This window comes from Nomascus leucogenys, chromosome 22a (assembly GCF_006542625.1).
Source record: "Nomascus leucogenys isolate Asia chromosome 22a, Asia_NLE_v1, whole genome shotgun sequence".
Lineage (NCBI taxonomy): Eukaryota > Metazoa > Chordata > Mammalia > Primates > Hylobatidae > Nomascus > Nomascus leucogenys.
Window position 1 is genome coordinate 123127724 of NC_044402.1, and position 17460 is coordinate 123145183.

At 42.4% G+C, this 17460-nt stretch overlaps 1 protein-coding gene and 1 non-coding gene across 2 annotated transcripts in view; both read left to right on the forward strand.

Annotated features, from left to right (window-relative positions):
- SGPP2 (sphingosine-1-phosphate phosphatase 2) overlaps positions 1 to 17460 on the forward strand; it is a 135619-nt gene that overhangs the window by 62901 nt on the left and 55258 nt on the right. The gene's annotated exons all lie outside the window — the stretch shown is intronic.
- On the forward strand, positions 12284 to 12387 carry LOC115832549. Its single transcript, XR_004028081.1, has one exon. It is a non-coding gene; the product is annotated as a U6 spliceosomal RNA (small nuclear RNA).

Sequence of the window (17460 nt, forward strand, 5' to 3'; positions counted from 1 at the left end):
ACTGGCCTTGACCTCCATTCCTCTCTTGTGGGTTTGGCTGCCACAAGATGCCTCTCAGGCTGTTTTGGTGTAATGGCCTCGATGGGCTGCACGGTGGCAGGGAGGTGCTGCGTTTGCTATGCGGAAGCTGGGCCTTAGCCAGCCGAGGCTACCTCTGGGAAACTGAGGCTTTCTGAATTTGACTCCGTGGGTGCCAGCCCCTCTCTCTGGATGTCTGCCCTCCCCCAGCATTCCTGACCATCTCCTGGTGCCTGAGGCCCCGGCCCCAGTGGTCTCCTTGCTTGCGTACCCTTGTTTTTATTATTATTATCATCATCGTTATTATTCCATCCTCCATGAGGTGGAATGAAGGGTCTTGAATAAATAATTTGCAAAGAGCCACAATATGGCTGCTTATGAATAAATAACATTATAGAATTTGTAAACATGAGCCACATGTGGCTGTGTGGCCATAGTTTGGCTATTCCTTCAATGAGTATGGACTGTTTGCCAGCTTTCAAGATATTCACTCTCTGTGTGGCAAGAGCCATCAGTTACAAGTCCTGACTACGTGCTAGATGCGGGGCTGTGGCCTTTATAAATATTCTTGAGCGACGTGTAGGCACTACTATTATGACTCTCATTTTAAGGGGAGGAAACCACGTGAGAAGGCCAGCCAAGCTGACATGGCCAGAGGTGTAGAGCCTAGATTCGAACCAGTAACTATCTGATTCCAGAATCCTGGCTATGAACTTCTGTACTCTGCTCTAACCTTTTCCCTTAATTATGGTATATATTAAGGCTTTTTTTGTCTGTATTCAACATGTTCCAATAAATTTCATTTTTCATTTTGCAGGTAGTAAACCAAATTAATTAAACATTTTTAATTTTTAAAAATTAAATTTTTTTTCTTAAATCCTACTGTTTGATTTGAGAGTAATTCACCTTTTCCTGCCATCTGTCTCTCTGTCCTTTGTTGTGTTTGATCTCAGCATACAGTTTATATCATGCTCAGGATAAGTGGTTTGACATAAGATTAGAAATGACTTATAACTCATGATGAATGTGTGAGAAATGGAATGGACATTGGAGAAGACTCACGAGTCTTTTAACCTAAAAGGAATAATTGAATCAAAGGATGGTTTGTTCCTCTTAAGAATTAGGAGACCTGGTTTATAATCCAATTGAAAATTGCTCAGCCTCTATTTATTTTACCTAGCCCATGTTTTTCTGGTAAGGTAGAATGGGAAATCCAAAGGGAAGACATAGCCAGGTTGGGATGCACTTATAGCCCGCTGGATGTTACAAGTGTGCAATGAATTGTAGTTCAGCCTTTACTAATAACTAACAAATTGACGTTTCTCTGGGCCTCAGTCCAACCATCTGTGAAATGTGAAGTTGAACAAAATGACCACAGGGCCCCTCTCATTTGGAAAGTTTTATGATGATAAAAATACTGGTGGTGATGCATCTTATAGGATATTTAGTCTTTTTCATCATACGCCATAGCTTCAACCATGCATCTGCCATATGTTGTGCCAAACCCCTATTAACCTCAGTAGAGAAGACACCAGGTTCAAGAGGCCAAAGAAGAGACCCGGAGTGAGCAAACGAGACATGGGGTTTTATTAGGGGCTTGCATAGGAGGGACAGTCCGGCAGCAGTGCACTGGCAACATATCCGTCCTCCTCCCGTCCAGTGGTGGCAGGCTGGACAACATAACCGTGCAGCCCAGTGGCGGTGGGCTGGACAGAAAATCTGCAACCACTTGCAAATAGCATGCAGTTTATATAGCATTTCACTTAACACCCACCTCCCTTCCACCAATAAAGAAGAGCTCCGCTTGGCAACCTTCATTTAACTCAACTCAGGGCCTCAATCCCCTGTACAACCCATACTCCACAGGACAGGAGTGGGGTTCAGATGTTTATCATAGAGAATAAACGAATCTGCACATTGGCCACTCCTGGATTCCCTAGCTCAGAACATACATTCAGGTGCATCAGCCTTACAGGGTCATTCTAAATGTGTACCTAAATTATTGCTATCAGGTGCGTTTACCTTGCACCCTGTAAAATCTCTCCTGGGTGACCCCCACACAACTGACTGGGTTGGTTTCTACCAATTTTCCTGTGGTCCCCCATGATAGGGAGGGGACACAATCATTAATGGTCCTCTGTGAGAGGGGTCCTTAGGGACAGGGGTCCCCTAACCCTGGGCCAGGGACTGGTACTGTAGCCTGTTAGGAACCGGGTCACACAGTAGGAGGTGAGCAGCGAGTGAGCAAGCATTACTGCCTGAGCTCCATTTCCTGTCCAATCAGCAGTGGCATTAGATTCTCATAGGAGCACGGACCCTATTGTGAACTGTGCATGCAAGGGATCGAGGTTGTGCATTCCTTATGAGACTCTAACTGATGTCTGATGATCTGAGGTGGAACAGTTTCATCCTAAAAGCATCTTCCCCCAGCCCCTATCTGCAGAAAACTTGTCTTCTGTAATACTGATCCCAGTGCTAAATAGCCTGGGAACTGCTGCTCAAGGAGATACTGGTTGAAACTATCCTAAGTTTGAGTCACTAGGAATCATGTGGCCTTACAAATACAAGCCCAAAGGGTGTGGAATTCCATGTGAGTTCAGGGCTCCCCTAGTCCAGGCACAAAGGCATGAAGAACATCAAACATGCAAGCCTTACTCTCAGCTTAGGGGTGTGTGTGTGTGTGTGTGTGTGTGTACAAACATAGACACACATACAAATTCATTGTTTGCATAGCATATACTCAGACTTAATAGAAACAGATGTTAGGTTTTTGTTCCTTTTAAACTTAAATTACTTCTGGCATTCACAGACACTGAAATCAGAGGGGGAAAATGTTTTGTTCAATTTGAAAATGCTTTTCGAATACATAGCAATTTGATTCTGGGGGTTGGGGAATGACATTCTGAAGGTTTTCCACAAAAACTGTAACTTGGAAATTAGCAAGTTGTGAGCAGCAGTAAGCTTGCTTCCTTTTAAATTAATACTAGTGAAACAAACAAAGGCTAAATGAGTAAAATAAGAGAGTTGATTTATTTTATTAGGCCATAATTGAGGATCTAGACAAAGGAAAACATTAAACCTTGTATTTACTACAAATTCTACAAGTAATTGCACACCTGTAACACTACTGCCAGCAGGATGAGCCTATCCAAGCCCACCCTCAAGGGTTTCTTAAACAAATTCTGCAAAATAAATAGAGGTTGAACAATTTTCAATGTTTGTCTACATAACTGGAAAAAATATTTAGCATGAAGGAATAGACACAAGGTGATGGACTAAAAGTCTCCATTTTTTTCTGTAGCCAGCGAGGACTGTATGTTGGCTGTTAATTAGAATGTATTAAGAAAAAAAAAAAGATCAGGGCTCATTGACTTGGGTAAGCATTTTAAACAAACTAAAGGTTGTTTCAGGCCTTTGTCTTTTTGGAGGCTGAAATTAGAAATTTAAACCTAAATTTATACCATAGAAAGCTTTTAGAATGTATGTTAGAGACTGAGCTTTAAAAAAAAAAAAGTCTTCTCATCTACAAAGGATGATTGACTATTTGTCCTACAGGGCAATCAAAAGGGTGTGTCTTTAACACTGAAAGGATTAAATCATTAAAACTCTGTGGGCTGGGTGTGGTGGCTCACGCCTGTAATCCCAGCACTTTGGGAGGCCGAGGCAGGTGGATCACTGAGGTCAGGAGTTCAAGACCAGCTTGACCAACATGGAGAAACCCCATCTCTACTAAAAATACAAAATTAGCCAGGCATGGTGGCGCATGCCTGTAATCCTAGCTACTCGGGAGGCTGAGGCAGGAGAATCACTTGAACCCGGGAGATGGAGGTTGCAGTGAGCCAAGATCATGCCATTGCCCTCCAGCCTGGGCAACAAAAGCAAAACTCTGTCTCAAAAATAAATAAATGAAATAAAAAATAAAACTCTGTGAAAGCCTGAGTTGCAGAAAACCAGGTGCCTGTCTTTGTTTAAAACATTTCAGCTACCTAAAAGGATGTGTTTAAGGATGTGCTCACTATATCAAGCCCTTGTGGATGTTAATTTTGAGTAAGTTTCTATATTCATGAGAAACATACTTTTATATAGGAGATACAAAACCACCTAGAACCTTTTTAGTATGTCACCTTTAAGATTAAAATATAAAGAGCCATGCATGGGATGGACCCTGGTTCAGGAAATATACTTGGTAAGTGGAACAGGGGTTTTCCGAGTGAGGTCATCCCAAAAGCTAAGGGGAACAGGCACTCAAATCAAAACCCAGGCAATGACAAATACTCTTACAGGATCACTTGGACATTTATCAGCCTTTGAAATCCAAAATTCCGAGATTATGTACATTTATTGCTTTGTTTGAGTTCTTTTTGAGACAGGGTCTTGCTCTGTTGCCCAGGCTAGAGTGCAGTGGTGCAATCACAGCTCCCTGCAGCCTAGACTTCCTAGACTTCAGTGATCCTCCAACCTCAGTCTACCAAGTAGCTGGGACCACAGGCACAAGCCAACACACCTGGCTAATTTTTTTTTTTTTGTAAAGGCAATGTCTCACTATGTTACCCAGGCTGGTCTCTAACTCCTGGGCTCAAGAGATCCTTTCATCTTGGCCTCTCAAAGTCCTGGGATTATAGGGATGAGCCACTGCACCCAGCAGTTATGTGCATTTGAACACTAGAGGTTGATATGAGTGAGAAGACAGGCATGAGCCTTAGTAATCTTTTTAAAAGCATCTCATAAAACAGCTTCTGAATCTTGTATTCTTATAGATTCATCAAGCCTAGGTTTCCACTTGTAGTTTTTTGGTCTGTCTTGTAACCCTGAACATAATTCATTAATTATCTATAGCAACACTTTCTTCCTAAGCTGTGTCTGGGTGTGCCACTAAGTCTGTAAAACATGTAAAAGAAGATTTTAATGTGCTTGCCCAGTAAGATGATGTGATTGTACTCCAGTAATAATTGTCTCATGTCAGCTCTTCACCCCTAGGAACCATGAGTCAGTTATTATTTCTAAAAATAATCTTTAAGATGGCATAGCACTTCTAAATGTATTTTTTTTTTTTTTTTTGAGACGGAGTCTTGATCTGTCACCCAGGCTGGAGTGCAGTGCTGTGATCATAGCTCACTGCAGCCTCAAACTCCTGAACTCAAGAAATCCCCCTGCCTCAGCTTCCTGAGCAGCTGGGACTACAGATAGGTACCACCATGCCTGGCTGAGTTTTTAATTTTTTTGTAGAGACAGGGTCCATTTTCACACTGCTGTAAAGATACTACCTGAGGCTGGGTAATTTATAAACAAAGGAGGTTCAATTGACCCACAGCTCTGCATGGCTGGGGAGGCAAAACTCACAATCATGGAGGAAGGGGAAGCAGGCACATCTTACATGGCAGAAGGCAAGAGAGAGTGAGCAAGAGCAGAGGAAACTGCCTTATAAAACCATCAGATCTCATGAAAACTCACTATCATGAGAACAGCATGGGGGGAACCTCCCCCATGATCCAATCACCTCCCACCTAGTCCTTCCCTCAACAGGTGCAGATTATGGGGGTTTCCATTTGAGATGAGAGTTGAGTGGGGACACAGAGCCAAACCATATTATTCTGCCCCTGGCCCTTCCCAAATCTCACATCCTCACATTTCAACACACAATCATGCCTTCCCAACAGTCCTCCAAAGTCTTAACTCATTTCAGTATTAATCAAAAAATCCACAGTCCAAAGTCTCATCTGAGACAAGGCAAATCCCTTCCACCTATCAACCAGTAAAATCAAAAACAAGTTAGTTCCTTCCAAGATACAATGGGGGTACAGGCATTGGGTAAATACATTCATTCCAAATGAGAGAAATTGGCCAAAACAAAGGGGCTACAGACCCCATGCATGTCTAAAATCCAGCAGGGCAATCATTAAATCTTAAAAGCTTCAAAATGATCTCCTTTGACTCCATGTCTCACATCCGTAAGAGTGCACTCCCACAGCCTTGGGCAGCTCCTTCATATGCTGGCATTGAGTGCCTGCAGCTTTTTCAGACACATGGTGCAGGCTGTCAATGGATCTACCATTCTGGGGCCTGGAGGACAGTAGCCTTCTTCTCCTAGACTCACTAGGCAGTGCCCTAGTGGGGACTCTGTGTGAAGGCTCCAACCCCACATTTCCTTTCCCCACTGCCCTAACAGAGGTTCTCCATGAGGCCTCCACCCCTGCAGCAAATTTCTGCCTAGACACCCAGGCAGTCCCATACATCCTCTAAAATCTAGATGGGTGTTCCCAAACCTCAGTTCTTGACTTCTGTGTGCCCATGGGCCCAACACCATGTGGAAGCCACCAAGGCTTGGGGCTTGCACCCTCTGAAGCAATGGCCTGAACTATACGTTGGCCCCTTTTAGCCACAGCTGGAGCTGAATCAGCTGGGACACAGGGCACCAAATCCTGAGGCTGCATAGAGCAGGGAGGCCCTGGGTCCTGCCCACTAAACTATTTTTTCCTCCTAGGCCTCTGGGCCTGTGATGGATGGCCCAGATCTCTGACATGCTCTGGAGACATTTTCCCTGTTGTCTTGGCAATTAGAATTTGGCTCCTTGTTACTTATGCAAATTTCTGCAGCCAGCTGGAATTTTTCCCCAGAAAATGGGTTTTCCTTTCCTATGGCATCATTAGGCTACAAATTTTCCAAACTTTTATGCTCTGCTTCCCTTTTAAATATAAGTTCCAATTTCAGATAATCTCTCTCATGTTCAAAGTTCCACAGATCTCTTGGGTAGGGGCAAAATGCCAGCAGTCTCTTTGTTTAAAGCATAGCTAGAGTGACCTTTGCTCCAGTTACCAGGATGTTCCTCATTTCCGTAGGAACTACCTCAGCCTGAACTTCATTGTCCATATTACTATCAGCATTCTGGTCAAAACCATTTAACAACTCTCTAGGAAGTTCCAAATTTTCCTTCGTCTGCCTGTCATCTTCTGAGCCCTCCAAACAGTTCCAACCTTTGCCCATTACGCAGTTCCAAAGTCACTTCCACATTTCCAAGTATCTTTATAGCAGTGCCCCACTACTTTGGTACCATCTTACTGTATTAGTCGATTTTCACACTGCTATGAAGATACTCTCCAAGACTGGGTAATTTATAAACAAAGGAGGTTCAATTGACCCACAGTTCTGCATGGCTGGGAAGGCCCCAGGAAACTCACAATCATGGCGGAAAAGGAAGAGGCACATCTTACAAGGTGGCAGGTGAGAGAGGGGAAGCAAGAGCAGGGAAAACTGCCTTATAAAACTATTGGATCTAATGAGAACTCACTCACTATCACGAGAACAGCATGGGGGAAACTGTCCCCATGATCAAATTACTTCCCACCTGGGCCCTCCTTCCACATGTGTGGATCACAGGAATTACCATCCAAGATGATATTTGAGTGAGGACAAAGGGGCCAAACCATATCACAAGTCTCACTTTGTTGCCAAGGCTGGTCTCTCACTCCTAGATTACAGCAGTCCTCCTGCCTTGGCCTCCCAAAGCACTGAGATTATAGCCATGAGCCACTGCACTCAGCCTAAATGTATTCTTAACTAAGTCTAATATTAATTTTGTAAAGCATTAATATCTGCATTTGCATATGATGAAACTGAAGGTGAGACATTAATGACATCAGAGCTCATTCTCAAGCCAGGCTTCTTTTTACTTCATCGTACTGTTAGGCCTAAAATTAATGATCTCTTTGGAGTGTTACATAAGATTTATAGGAGGCTATTGGTTTGGCCCAACAGACCAAACCTAAATGGAGTCACTCATGCTAAAGTTCCACATCACCAAATCAAGACTAATCTGTTCATTTGACCTTCTGAGAGAGAGAATAGCCATAAAGGCCAGTTTCAATGGGCAAGATAATTAATTTCCTTCTATTTTAATCCATATAAAAAAGCAACCTGATGTCAACTAATCAGTCATTTTTCTATTATTCTATTTCGCTATTCTCACCTTTCAAGGAAAGTAACTTCAAAACCACCAAACTGCTTTTTGTTCTCTGTTTTGGCTTTCCTCAGCCCTTCCCTGTCTGTAAAACCAGCCTCCTCTGCTGAGCCCATTGGAACACTCCTTCTATTTTATGGAATGAAATGTTGCCCAATTCTAGAATCGCAAATGAAGCCAATTAAGATTTTCAAAGGATCCCAGCTGCACTGAGCACTGGGAAGAAAAAAGATTTTTTTAAAAAAATCCTTAAGCTAAATTTGTTGTAATTTTGTCTCTTGACAGGAGGAAATGAGGAGTTTTGGAAAGGGCCCAAAAGGCTGGACTGTAGGCGGCAGAGATAGAGAGAATGTTCACGAATGAGCAAATATACTCCTTATGAAATTTCAGAGAAATGGGTAATGAGACTGACTAGTCAGGGAAATGCTGGGAGGAGGCAGTGGTGGTCTCCCAGGTCACCTTGCCAGCCCACGGCTGCCCAACTTTCACTTGTGTCTTCACTGAATAGCTATGTCTTCACATGAGACATACTGAGGGCACCAGTTCAGCCCTGCGTGTGCAGTTCCATGACTGTCACCAAGTGGTCCACAGTCACATATGTATCCAAAATCTTGGCATGAGGCTTTCTCTAAGGGGAGCTAACCAAGAGCATAAATTCACCCCCAAAACAATTGTATAACTAGTCACTGTAAGATATATGAGGCCAACGAGAGCAGGATTTAAACATTTGCCAAGGACTGTATCTCTCTTTTTTCCCCCTGTTCATTTTAAAAGGAAGTTTGTGTTTTTCTCTGTGCTAGAAGTCCTGGCCTTGCCTAGCATCAGTCTCTCAGAAAGTTCCTGAAGGCTTTCCTTAAACTTTCCCTTAAAATATAAGAGTTGCTAAGGCAGGAGAATTGACTGAACCCAGGAGGTGGAGGTAGCAGTGAGGTGAGATCGCGCCACTGCACTCCAGCCCAGGTGACAGAGTGAGACTCTGTCTCAAAAAAAAAAAAAAAAAAAAAAAAAAGTTGCTGGTGGTTTGAAAACCTGAAGGAATTTGCTGATGTCAGAGCTTACTTTAAATTATTTGCACCTAGCCAGGCATGGTGGCTCATGCCTGTAATCCCAGCACCTTGGGAGGCTGAGGTGGGAGGATTGCTTGAGGCCAGGAGTTTGAGACCAGCCTGGGCAACAAAGTGAGTCCATATCTCAACAAAACATTAAAAAATTAGTCAGGTGTGGTGGCATGTGTCTATGGGCCCCGCTACTTGGGGGACTGAGGTGGGAGGATCACCCGAGCTCAGGACGTTGAGGCTGCAGTGAGCCATATTCATGCCACTGTACTCCAGCCTGGAAAACAGAGCAAGGCCCCGTCTCAAAAAAAATAAAAATTAAAAAAAAAAAAATCTATCTGCACCGAAGTCCTTTTATATTCAAATTTTCTCCTGCAAATGAAAAACTGTTAGAGAATATCCTCAAGATCTCTTGGCTTAAAAATGAGAGGAAGAAAAATGGCCTTGTTGAATTTTCCTTGAGCTCTCTATGCTGCTAGAAAACAGAAACCATGAAGATAATCCTCCCACTCTTTTTTGTGTTCCAAGAAAGGATTTACTACAAGGAACCCCCCTTCTCCCTGTGCCTTAGATAAGACCCACAGATGCCTCCCTTGTTTATTAGTGACAAGGCCAAACACAGACTCTCCAAATTCCCATTCTTTGGCTCATAAATGATTAGCTGAATTCTGTCCCCCCGGTCAGTCTGGACGAAATACCTGCCACCTTGACTTGACCAAACTTTAAAGTTTCTCTCCACCTGTAGACCCCTGAACTTTGACCCACCCTTACCAAACTGCCCCTTCTGAGAATAGGCTGACGTCAGGGTACACATGGTTTTAGTATCCTGACCCACCTTCACCTTCCATTTCACTTCCCCACATCCAGTTCTCCTGAGCCTTGTTCATTCTTCTCTAAGTAATAGAAAAGCCCGTTCCTCCTTTACATTCGAGACACTTGCAGACCTCTTGGTCTCTGTGTCAAGAGACACAGAGTGCCCCCACTCCCTTCGTGCAAGAATCCTTTCGAATGACATCTCTCCTTACCTAAATCCAGATTTGCTTTTTATTTGACAAAGATAATAAGTAAATAAAGCACAGAGTTCCACCCTACAGTGCTTGTGCCTGCCTGTGGAGATGTCTCTTAACACAGGGCAACGTGAAACACAGATGTAAAACAGTTCCCGTCCAGGAGGTCTTCACTTCTCAGATTGAGACGCTTTCCAAAGTAGTAAGCAGAGCCTTATTCTCCAGGGAGCCAGGGTTGTTGCATTTATTCATTTAATAAAGACTTGGACGTCGACAGACCCTGGTAATTTTGTATTCTGGACATTTCTGGAAACATTCCCTCCGTTCAGGCCTGCATCATCTTTATTTTGCACTATCGCGGTAGATGTTCTCATCAGTCTCCCTCGGGCTATTCTTATGCCTTCAAATCCATCCTCCCCACAGCATTTAGTGATCTATCTCAAATGCAGATGTGAACTTTTAAAAACATGTAATGTCTAAGCACCTTAAAATTAACTACAAGGCCTCTCGCAGTCAGACTTCTGCCTCAGTCTCCACCTCTAGCTCTTTCCCCTGCCTGTTCTTGTCTCTGGTGAGACCCCCCACCATCCCCTACATATCCAATAGGTACATATTCTACTTTGTGCTCCTTTTCTGGTGTTCCTCTGCCTTTCATGCTCTCACCATTCCTGCCTGCTACCCGCTTTACTCCTGCTAAGTCTCAGTGCAGTCATCATCTCTAGAAAAGCCACTCTGCCTCCTGTATCTGCATTCCCTCCCAGTTGGTTTCTTATTGCTTCTTGAACCTGGCATCTGGCAGCAATTCAATAAATAAATATTGGGTAACATAAATAAAGGCTATTTCTACAAAGGTGATTTAAGAGATGTTCCCTACAGAAGCACCCAGGTAAAGAGGTCATTGCAGTTCAGGATGATAAAGATATATGGAGATCATCTATAAAGTACTACAGTAGCATCCTAGAGGTCTTTTTAAAATGGAATTGTTTCCATCTTAATGGAATGGCTCCCCATTAGCCCTGATGGAAAGTTGGGAAACAAATTTGGCCAAGGTTCTCTCAAGGTGTTTGCAGAATGAAAATAGAAATTCTACACATTCCTGAACTGCTCAGGAGTCTTTAAACCAGAAACCAACTTTTATTTGCTTTTTGAAAAGAGCGTCAGATCTCTTTCTTCTTCTTCTTCTTTTTTTTTTTTTTTTTTTTTTTTTTAGACGGAGTCTTGCTCTGTCACCCAGGCTGGAGTGCAATAGTGCAATCTCGGCTCACTGCAACCTCCACCTCCCGGGTTCAGGTGATTCTCCTGCCTCAGCCTCCCGAGTAGCTGGGACTATGTCACCACACCCAGCTGATTTTTGTATTTTTAGTAGAGATAGGGTTTCACCATGTTGGCCAGGCTGGTCTCAAACTCCTGACTTCAAGTGATCCACCTGCCTTGGCCTCCCAAAGCACTGGGATTACAGGCCTGAGCCACTGCACGTAGCAGATCTCTTTCTTAACCTTGTAATTAATTTAAAAAATTTAAAAAAATAAATTTAAAGCAACAACCTTTAAATATATTTAGTCATTTGTTCATTCATTTAACAAATACTTGGCAAGGGCCTACTATGTGCTAAGTGGTACAGATTATGCCATTGGTACATTATGTCAAGTGGTACAGATTAAGCAATGTACAAGACAGACTCCATCCTGCTCTGGGGTTCATATGTAGGCAAAACAGACAATAACAAGTAATCAATACAGGAATTAAATATTGTACAACTACTGTTAGGACATGATCAGGGAAGAGCAGAAGCCTACTTTAAAGAAGGTGGTTGGAGAGGGGCACTTTGTACCAGTTTCCTTTAACTTAAGTCTTGACGGATGAGGAGCCAGCCTCATGAGGTCCCTGGGGGAGAGAGTCCCAGGCCAAGAAAATCTCAAAGCAGGAGAAAACTTATCCCGTGGAGGAGTAAGAGAAGCTGATATGACTCAACAGAGGTAGAAATGACTTTCTTCTAGAAGCTTCCAAGAGACCACAGGCTCCTGGGTTACTTCACACAGGACGCCTTCTCAGTGCCCTTGTGCGATTGTAGAGTGTAGCCCCTTTGGGAGACCTGAGTTCAGTGTTGCCTCAACCATCAACTCACCCTGAGATCATGGATTGTTACTTCACTGATTGAGACTTGGGTTCTCTCATATGTAATAAGCAGAGGTTGGATGAGGTGCCCTCAACTCTGTATACTATGATGCTATTAACATTAATTAGTATGAGCACTTCAGCAGCACATATACTAAAAGTTGGAATGATACAGAGAAGATTAGCAGGGCCCCTCAGCAAGGATGACATGTCAATTCATGGAGCATTCCATTTTTTTAATGGCAGCCAATATATCTGGGACATTTGAAGAAGCCAACATGGTCTCCTGGCCCAAAGAAAACATTAATTACTAAAGGATCACTGAATCTTAACAGGCATCATTCATTCATTTAAAAAAATGTTGTATTCTGAACATTTAAAAAAATGAATGAATGAATGAATTTTTTTTTTTCAAAAAAAATAAATTTTGAGCACTTAAACTGCCAGATACTGTTCCAGGCTCTGGGCCACACAAAGGCAGAGCATCCACTCAGGGTGAAGATGAGGCTGATAAAATAAAAATATATAGTCTAAATGCAGGCAGGGTATAAAGTTGTATGAAGAAAAACAGAAATAGGATATGAGGAGAGAGTAACGAGAGGCATGCCGTGTTAAGTGAGGTGGTCAGAGAAGGCCTTTCAGAGGCAGTGTTTGTGTACAGGACCGACTTTACTTATAATTTACTTATAACTCCTATTTAAATTGTTTATGGCGAGTTTAGAATGTTTGAAATGTACTGTCATCCTTTCTGGTTGATTTCTGTGTTCATGTGGAAACCAGTATTTCTCAGAAGTCTAAATTCTCCAGCAAGCAAGCCTTCTGAGAAGATAGCTAAATTTTAAAAATTACAAAGCCATCTTTGAATTGGTCTTTTCATCTTTAAAACAAAACATGTGCTCTAATTCAAATCTGGTAAGACATTTCATCAAACACGATTCTGTAAAGACTTCCATTGTCAGCATTGCTGAACCTCAGCCTTACGGTGGAAAGTGGACATTGCACAGAGTAGGGATGTGCCTGTTTGCCCCGAAGGCAGATTCTGACAGGCTCCAGCCAAGACTTTCTCATTAAAAAGGGTCATGGGGAGGTTATACGAAGGTTTGGGAGGTGTTGATGGTGTGATCAACCGCCCCTCCTAATGGAGCAGAGTTAATCACTCACTGGCCAACTGGAAAATCAATGGCTTCCTGCTTTCTCTCCTACACTTTGCCTGTGCTCGGCCAGCCTGCTCCCCTGCTCCCTGCAGTGAACTGGCGTCAGGCAGAGGACTCCAGGATTCTTCTCCCCTCCTACTCAAAGACTGGCTCTTCAGAAGGAGAGTCATCTAACCCTAGGGCACGAGAGCATGTTCTTTCCTACCTGGGAGAAACCTTATAATGAAGCCTTATTGCCAAAGAGGCGGAGGAAGCAGAAAAGAGGGCGTGTTGGGGGAAACACAAGTTGGGGCATTGGGGAACAAGTTGGGCTGGGGAAAGACAGTCTTTCTGAGGAAAGACATCTTTGCAACCAAAATGAAAAGGAAACAATGTCCATAGATGATGGGCCGGAAGCTTTTCCAATGTGAGTTTTTAGAACCTTTTCATTAAGGAAATGGTGAGTTGCCTGTTTGTGGTTGAGCTCTAAGTGTAAATGTCTTCATGTTTACCCTAAATGAGGCCTTCTATGGAACTGACTAGACCAGAGGTCCCCAGGCAGAAGAGCCCAAAGAGTCAGGTTGCCAGTGTTCTGGACTGGAACTCACAACGTTAAGTTCTCACCTTGGGCCTGACTAGAAGTACAGCTGAACCCTTTGGTTGGCAGAAGGGTGTTACCAGCAGGAAGAATTATGCATTAAGGCCAAACGAATTGTTCTTTCAGTGAGTCTGGCTGAGTGGTGTTCATCCCAGAGGTATGATAGCCACCACCTGTGCTTCCAGGCTCGGATACTCTGTCACATAAGGAAGAAGGTTGAGAAATTTCCTAGGAGAGAGGTTAAATCTTAAAGTTGGAGCCAGTGTTATGATACATTGAGATGTGAGACTGTGGTTCTCAGTGGTAGTGATGGTGCACCACTGGGATGGAGGGGTGGGTGGGGGATGGAAGCACGGAGGGAAGCAGTTCAGTCATGACGGTCTTGATTCTGACTTCCATCTGGATATCTCGTTTTCAGTTTTGAAGGAGAAGAAGCAATAACCAGAAAAAAGGGAGGGAGCAATGAGGAGTAAGTGGGGGTGTTGTTACAAACACAGCCAGTTTGAGGGTGTTTAAGAAGATAGTGCACTCATTCTCTAGACTTTGGACTTAGTTTGCCACATATTGTCGGAAGCCACCCTGCTGATGATGGTCACCATGTTGGCAGTTGTTTGGAAAGAGTATGAAATTGGCTTTTCCAGTGTGGATAGCAATAGCCTGTGATATCAAACTGAGAATGGAAACATATGTTGTGCGAAAAAATGGAAGACTCCGTTTGGCTGTTCCCCCAGATTAGCAGATACACATCCAGGGCGCCCTCACTGAAAACTGGCATCGTCTGCTTTAAGTGAATTTTCTTCCCTGCATCCTGTGATTATGGCTCCCATAACTTTGTTAGCCTTCATATTGAGTTTTTATGCTCATGCATTTCCTCAGCTCTCCATTTCCTTCCAAGCATCTTAACTGGTAATTCAGTTTGCTCATGGACTGCTTCGTAGCAAAGCATCTCACCATGAAATGGTGCTTCCCCCTACGTGTGTGCAGTTGTTCTAGCGTGAGGAAATAGAACCAGCAATATCAGCCTTTGGAGACAAAGAACTCAGATCTGAGGGTTTGGGGACAATTATCTGCTGTTCTTACCACCATTTGGTTCAATATTAATTTACCTGCCATCGTAAGAAGAGTGGGGAGATTTCGTCTTTTCTAAAGAGAACCAAATTCAGACAAACAGAAAGCCTGTGACCCATGGGCTTTCTCAACCAAGGACCCTTAGAACAAGTGCACAAGTGCGTTAGGGCTTGAGCAGGAGTCACTTGAGCCTGCCTCATAAATCCAGGTTTCCTTCCTGCAGTCCAGCTGACTGTTCATGGGAGAGGAGGTCAGTGACTGTCATTCTGAACCTGGACAGATGAGGTTGCTGCTGCCTGGCTTCTTGGAGTCTTTAATCTCTCCAGAAATAAATCTTTCTTATTTTTTTTGAGTGATCACCACTTAGATCTTTTCTGAATTCTATTAAGAACAAAAACCTGTGACAGACCGACTGAGGTGACTTCTAGCTCTAACAGCTCACTACATAGGGAGGTTCTCAACCTCAAAAGCCATCTTTTTACAGGAGCTTAACATGAAATGACCCAACTCTGACCAAATGTGTAAGGAGAGTGGGCAGTTGCCTGAAAAATTAAGTGTTTGATGTTAATGATGTTGAGCCTAAAATCAGACTCTTGGTCAGCAAAATGGCAGACCTGACTTCACCTCATCAGGAGACTTCCTCATAAACAGACACTGCCATAGAAGGACAGGTGAGTGAGGAGCATTCACATTTTCTCTTGTCTCAGGGTAAGTCAAGAATAGATACCCTCTGAGGCTAGATCTCTACCCCAAGATATACTGAGCCTGAATCTCACTTTAATATCTATGCTTTTTTCAACTAAATTTTTTCCCCACAAATTGTGAGACATATTAGAAAAATCCAAATAGTCTACAGAGTTGTTTTTGTTTTGTTAAGGGTTGGGGTTTTTTATGATGGTGGCGGTTGGAGGAGACAGGTAAAAATATTTGTTTTTATGATTATCATTTTTAAGACAAATGCTTTCTCAATCTTTATGGTGAAACACAAGTTTACCTGGGTACCAGTAGAATGACCGGAGCTTTAAGAAAAGTCTGGACAGATATTCCTTATGCCACCCTCACAAATTTTCCCATTTGTTAGGCACACTCATAGAATACAAGTGATAGAATTGGTTTTGTAAAATATGTGTGAAGTAAGGAAACTGGCCTAGGTGAATTGGGAAATTTGCCCAATTAAACTTTTTTAAACCACCAGGAATCAGGATATATACATTACAATGTCTTGAGAAAATTACCTAAGTTTATAATTTAGATTTAAACCATATCCCCTTCTTGTTACATCTATGGAGAGAAAAATAAGAGTGACTTTCTGGAGTAATCTGAAGATAGCCAGGATCCTTTGAAGGTAAAGACTATTATTGCTTGAATTATTGCCAGGCATACTCCATACAAATTGTGTATCCCTTACTCAAAATGTTTGGGACCAGAAGTGTTTTGGTTTTCAAATTTTTTTGGATTTCAGATTTTTTCAGATTTCAGGATATTTGCATTTAGCATTCCTAATCTGAAAATCTAAAATGTGAAGAACTCCCATGAGTATTTCCTTTAAATGTCATGTCAACACTCAAAAGATGTTGGAGTTTGGATTACAGATTTTCAGATTAGGGATGCTTGACCTATATTTCTTTATAATATGCGCTGTAGATAGGCTGCTGTTCACAATGTTGATTTCTAACATCTAAATGACTCCTGAGCAGGTACACATATAAGTGATGGTTTAGATAAAGGCAGCAGCTGCTTATTATCAATATGCCATGCTGAGAAGCTCTAGCTTGCTGTTGCTAAAGCCAACAGTGCTGGGGGAAATGGCAGCTCATCCTGGAGGCTAACATCAGGAATGGTTTATATTGGAAATGTCACCATTCCTGAGAGAACATTGACACTGTGTACGAAATTCTACCCATTAACACTGCTTCAATTAGAGAGTTGCATTCCCTTTTAAAAATGTGAATAGGAAGAAATAAGAACTTGAAGTATTCTAGGTCTTCGTTTTAAGCTGGTTGTTAGGTAATATATAACTGGTTTATTTCTAATTGAAGAAAAGTTACCCATTCTAAGGACATCACCTAGACTATCCTTTTACTCTAATCACCTGCTGTTGAATATTCAGCTTTGGGAGGCCTAAGGAAATACTGAAACTGTATGTTCCTGATAAAAGGATCTCTATTTAGATTATGTAGCCCATTCAGGAAAAACAACCAAATAGTAGAACCAAAAAGGGTAAAAACCAAGAGAGTTGTTGCTAAGGATGAGAGATGATCAGAAAGTCCTTCGGTTGTAGCTAAAACTATATATTAAAATGATGATGAATTTAAATTTTATTAAATATGTTATGAAATATTTCAAATATATTAAGGCTAAAATAAAGGGAAGAGAGCATGGTGAATTCTTGTTTTAAAGTGTTAAGAGCATAGATTTATTTGTATAGGTTAACTTTCTTTCAGTATTCAAATCCACCTTCAAGGGACATGTGAGACCCACTTGTAGGGCTGTTCCCATGGCGAAATGACAA